Here is a 6,712-nt window from a genome sequence, read left to right on the forward strand (position 1 = left end):
ACCTTATATGTTAGTTCCTTCAAGGTGAGGCAGAATGTTAATGATTACTCCATAATGAAATCGGGGGATCACGACCTTACGTAACCCCGGTCAAGTAAAGTTGTCCATAAGCCTTATGCATGTATTATGATAAGTATGTTACGATAAGCATATTATGATGAGCATGTATGATGATGATATAACACCGCGCCTAGTTGGTCGGGTAGTCACCGCCAAGGCGGGCAGCTATGCGATACACCATGGCCAAATGGCATGGGCAGACACCACTAGTGGGCGGCATGAGATGATACCCCGGACGCGGGAGGCCTGGATGCAGACTAATGTTATGATTATCACACCGATCCGATATGGACGGGCAGCTTATACATTATTACACCGTACCTATATGGGCGGGCAGCTTATATATTTATGCACACATGACATGATGATGACTATGAGTAAGCCAGCATGCATTACTTCTTTTACACTTGATAGTCAGATACAGCTATTCCATATTGATACTTCTTGTATATCATTGCCATATTTCCTTGTTTATGCCTCTCATACTCAGTACAATATTCGTACTGACGTCCGTTTTCTTTGGACGCTGTGATCATGCCCATAGGTAGATAGGGAGGAGAGCTCGACCCAGACCAGCAGTAGGTGTCAGCTGATTGAAAGCACTCCTTTGTTTGGAGGTGCTTATGACGATTCTTTTGTGTATATTCATTTATATGTATCTTTGGGCATGACGGGGTCTTGTCCCGTCCTTATGTGTAGCACTCCAGTAGCGGCTCGTAGATGTGCAATGTGGGTCAGATGGTCTCACGAGATGCTATTAAATGTATATAATATTTTATTTTGATGGCCTAGAGGCAAATGTATATAAAGTATTTATGTTACCATATAAAATGTGATTTTCCTGTAATTAGGGTGTGAAGTTGATAAAAGAGCATTAAATGAGTAAGATGAGTAGTAGAACGAGTGGTGCTCGGTGGTTAGCCCCGGGTACCCGTCACGGCCCCTAGCTAGGTCATGACACTGGCAGTACTAAAACATAGCATAAAAGAGAAAGGGTAACTCCAATAAAGTGTGATACTGAAGTATTGATTGGATGGATAAGCGCAAGTAAAATACGACAAGTCTATTAGCATAATGAAGAAACAACATGACTGAGACAGCAGTGCGAAATACGAAGGGTTATAACGAATGTGAATAGATCGATAAGACAACTTATGTGGTAAGAGTAATAGGGCTGATCAGAAAGAGTATCATGTTAAGTATGCTTACTTCGCGAGGTTCATTCTATTTTATAAGCAGGCTTGCAAAAGAGATCAAGAAGTGGCACTCTATAGAGTTGATTATGATCAGGATGTAATAAGAACGTAGCAAGAACTGTAATACAAAGTAAGTAAAGTATAGCAAGGAAACGACTAAAGATGTGACATGTTCTATATGAATAAAGAGTGAATGGAAGTGTGAAACCAATAAGCGAGCCATGGGGACTTGGATAAGAAAGCTTATAAGACCTTGTTAGGGGAAAGTCCAGCATAGAGTTTTCTCCATGACAGAAATGATAACAAGCAAAAGGAAAAAGGAAGTCAACTTGAAAAAGAAATCAGAGAAAAGTGATATGGCAAAGTATAATCGAGATCACGAGTGATATCTTTGGCTGGATGTATAAGACCAAGACTACGGAAAAATGAATAACGAAATAGAGTGATTGTTAGGAAAAGGATCACAATAATAAGGATGAGAAGGAATGATCAAAATGAACAGAATAAGTTTTGGAAGCGAAAAATGGATTGTATAGAAGTAATATATTCTAAAGGATAAAGTGGAACTGAGTTAAGAATAGTGTTCCTTGTGCGAGGGATAAAGCATTGATTATAAAACGGGAGAAAATAAGATAAATTGAGGAGGAAAGAATGTAAAGGAATAAGTATGGGTACATAAAGAAAAGGAAATATAAGAAGTACGCGCGCTTAAGAAGTAGTCGTATTATGAAAAAAGGAAGATACATCTCCTACGAATATTTTGTACCAAGACAGAATGAGTAAAGTATATAAAGGAATATGTCCAAAAGAAAAATGTGGCCATGATTTATGAGTTTGTCGTACGATGATAAAGCGATAAAGCAAGGCTATCATCAACGACAAATACGATATGATTATGATTTGGTTTTGAAATCAATGTTGAGTGCAACACAAGAGTAAAAGAGTATAAGGCATAAGAGGTATTAGTTGCGCATGAGACTTAGATCCTTGAAAACAAAGATGGCAGGTTTAAGGAAAAATGCATTTACGGTTACTATAAGTTGAATACGGAAAAGAGAGGAATGACTTGAGATGGGAAGAAAAGGAGAAAGATGTCGCTATTAGTGAACTCTAAGTATCGAAGAATGGGATAAGTGATATTGCATGGATGGTACAGATAGCTACACATACTATCATTTTGAGTATCCCTATGGGACAGAAGTTTTTAATTTGAGCAGATGTAGACATTGACTCATAACTAACGGTTGAGCTAAATAAAATACATCCTTGTTTGGATTGCTATGTTGGTTGTCTTACTCGATCACAAAACTGCAAGATGAGTATGTTAAGACTTCACGCATGAATTACTGTAGCTATAAATTATGGGAAATGGCATGAATATGACGCAGTATAAAAAGGGAATTGAGGAAAGGGATACATGAATTCAAGATTGGAAGTGAGGTAACGGATTTGAAAATGGTATAAGTAAGACCCTTAAAGGGGGGAAGCGAGTAAGGAAAACACAAGTGTAGATATTGAAACGATGAATCCTAAGATATGATAGAAATAGACTCTCAAACAAAAGGTGGGATTTATGCAGAAATGAGTCTAATAGCTAGTAAACAAATGAACAAGAATCGAGCGCAAATAACTCAAGGAATGTGACTTTGAGAGCAAATGTGACTTTGAGAGCAAATAACTCAAGGAATATTGTAAAGGATGGCAATGCTATACTGTAATAGAGGCAAAGGAATTGACAGTAGAGTTGTTTGTTAATGATATTGTTATTTATAAGTGACAAATAAGAAGGGACATCATGTTTTCTATAGTAGAATATAAGATGTGATAATCAAGTAGGACAATTACTCTAATATGATGTAAGTATATGTTATATGTTTCCTATGATAGCCCTGGAGTGTGTTAGATTACTTGCGAATTTGATAGGATCATCGAATAAAGGGGGTTTCACCAGAAGAATATTACGCCTTGGAACTTTCATTTTTGTATCATTGTGGTTATAGTGAATTTCCAATTGTTTACCAGAGGATTATGAAATTCTCAAAAATTATGAAGCCTTTAATGAGTCGATGAGGGACACCTACGACAGGACATCTCGAATTGAATTTATCTATACTCTACAGATGTAAGAATCAATACCATTATTATGGTCATATGGAAGAAAGGAAGTGGGAGAGATTTCCAAACCATGTGAGACATAATACCATTATCTAAAGATAAGAAGAAGTTTCCTGATTATTACTTAATCACTAGAGGTTAAGAGATGACAGCATATTAATATGTAACAAAGGATTCACATGGTTGATTTAATAATGCGGGTATAAAGGTACTGACAATACGATTAAGATTATGGGAAGAAGTAACGATAAGGACGAAAGGTATCTATAATAATTGAGAAAGAAAAAGGATCGACGAGTTCAAGTATCAAGGAGGATCATATCATAAAAATGACTCACTTATATATCTTGAAAGCATATACCTGAGGTATCAAGGGAGTATTGCAACTGAAAGTCATTACTAAGAAGGAAACTCATTTTCAACTATTCGAAGGGAATGTTATAGATAGTGCATGTCAGAGGATTAAAATTATGACTCCAAGAAAGATGTACGCTACAGACTATGCGACCTAAATAAAGAGTGGAAGTAGACTTATAAGAATTAGAAGAGAGAACAAGAGGAACCAATATGCAATGGTAAACCTACCCAAGGGAAAGACAACTCTGGAAAGATGACTCCAAAACAAGAAAAACTCGACTTAAGCTTCAAGCATAGATGGATATAGCAAGTTGCAGTCAATTGCGGAAGTAGCTAAATTATGACCACTTTCTTTGGAAATTCAAAATTAACTGATGTCAAGTGGAGAATGGAATTAAGTTAAGCAAAGAGAGGCACAGCATGATAGACGAGTTCTAGTTAGAATTGATTCGTTATAAGATCACCATAACCAGTATACTTATACAGGACTAATTTAACATTCAAGGACGAATGTTCTAAAGGGGAGAAAGATGTTACATCCCATGTTTTCATGCGTTGGAAAGCGTACGAGTTAAATGACATTAGTAACGGAAGTGAAGTTATTCCTTAAGCTTATAGGTGAATAGAGTGATGGTACAGATGTATCGTAAGGATTAGAAGTTAAACAAAACGAAGAAAATAAGTTTCGGCGAGGTTCGATATTTATTAGAAGGGAACACGATTCAAGATGGACGAGGAAATTGAACCATCTAGCATGAGAAAATTTATCCGAGCACATAGGAGTTGATCATATTCAAGCATGCAAATCAAGAGCTCGATATATAAAAGGACAAGTCCCGAAATTATTTAAAACTTGGAAATGGGATGACGGTGATTGAGAATAATATTTGGTGTATGTATAAAGAGGATACGGAGTAGTGATATGTCATATAATCATGACAATAATTGGTATTATTTAAGTAAATTGATATCAAAAAATTAATTATGAATGTAATTGATTAAATGTTGGATGGTAGTTGAAGACAAGATTTGATTATGTGTTGGTGGAAGTATTTTGGATAAGTGTCCATGTGGAAGCACCTAACAAGAGAGAGCTGTCAATATGTTTATTAATAAGGGTGATGAGTCAAATTCAAGAGAAGTGCATGTTGACACGTGTGAATACAAAGAGGAATGGTCAACTTTTAATTTTAACACTTTCCATTGCAAGTTACATTTGGAAAGAATTAAATATGTATTGTACGAAACCATGGAGACTCATAGCAACATACTTCAATGTGTAAATATAAACGCACCAACTTCGATCCATGAATAGCTATACAAAAAAAAACAATTTTGGTACGGGCTCCGCTCACCGCATCGATCTCGTTGCTCCGTTTTGTCGTGTTGTTGAATTTGGGGTTCCTTCCAAGTGAAGAAAGGTGGAAGAATATTAGTTCTTGGAATATAAGGTAAGAATCCTCCTCTCCTAGATATTTTTAAATTCATCTAGGTCATAGCTAAATTGTGGGAATTGATGAAATAAACACGAACTTGCGAATAGAATTGTCATTTGATAGAGTTGGAGCTGTGGGTTGTTTTTCTTGTTGTGATTATGTGATATAAAGATGAGATTTGTGGAAAATGATTCCCTTATCATATTGATAACATTTTTAAGGTTAAGAAGGGAACATACAAAAAGGTGATATGGAGTGTACGGATCCTAATGCGAGCTTGTCGCTCGTTATAAATTATTGTGAAGTTGTTATGGGTATGCATGTTGTGTTGTTAAGATTTACTTGTTGTTGGGCTGTTGTGATGATATATAGAAGTGGGAGGTACTAGTGATATAGGGGAGATGTTGCCCGTTTCATTTTAGAATCAAAGTTACCAATTGATAACTACGAGATACGAAAGCTCTCTAAAGTCATGTACGTATTCCTATGATTATAGGTTTGGCATATTAATTGTCGAAAGTTCGTGGCTGAGTTGAGTTTCTTGGACGACGTGAGGTATGTTAAGGCTATCCTTTTCTTTCATTTTGGCATGATCCTTATCATATGAAAGAACACAGTGAGCAAAAAGACTCTATTCTTAGATAGTGTAGAGACATTTGTATCCTTGGCCTCCTATATATTTTGTCCATAACTCCAATAGACTTATCATACTAGCTTCTTATGTCACCAGAGGAGTTCAGAGTATCCTTTTTCGAGTCTTACATGCATATATAAATATTATATTATATATATGGATCGGGCCGTACGTTCCTCGGAACTATTGTATTATATATATGGATTGGGCCGTACGTTCCTTGGCACTATTATATTATATATGGATCGGGCCGTACGTTCCTCAGCACTATTATATTATATATGGATCGGGTCGTACGTTCCTCGGCACTATTATATTATATATGGATTGAGTTGTACGTTCCTCGACACTATTATATTATATATGGATCGGGCTGTACGTTCCACAGCCTATTAATTATATTATACCCTACGCCTATCATACACTACAAGGTCAGTTTCAGTCATATAGAGTTACGCAGATATTCTCAGATGTTAGCCACAGGCGCATGCAAATACTGAGACTGGTTTTCATGATTCATGTGTACTTGATGTTCTTAAGCCTTACTGTTACACCCCGTAAGAGTCTGTGCTATTTTAATTAAGACAAGAAAGAATGAGTTAAGAAAGTTCAAGGAAAGTTAATCGAGTTAGTAAGAATATCGTTATATATATGGTTGCCTTAAGTATCCCGAGGTGACATCGTAACCTAAAGGATTTGAAATCGCGTTATGAGCGTATATGAGGTAATGTGAGTGCCCTTTTAAAGTATTTGAGATTATTAGTAATGATATAGAAGATGGATAAAAGATATGAATATATTTTTGCGATTGGAGTTTCGTCGAAGCTTCGTAAGTTCTCCAGTTACGTTTAAGGTTACGGTGATTCTCCGGACCCTTCGAGACGTGTATGGATTGTTATGTATGTATATGGGTA

The sequence above is a fragment of the Lycium barbarum genome, chromosome 7, assembly GCF_019175385.1.
Source record: "Lycium barbarum isolate Lr01 chromosome 7, ASM1917538v2, whole genome shotgun sequence".
NCBI classification, from domain to species: Eukaryota; Viridiplantae; Streptophyta; class Magnoliopsida; order Solanales; family Solanaceae; genus Lycium; species Lycium barbarum.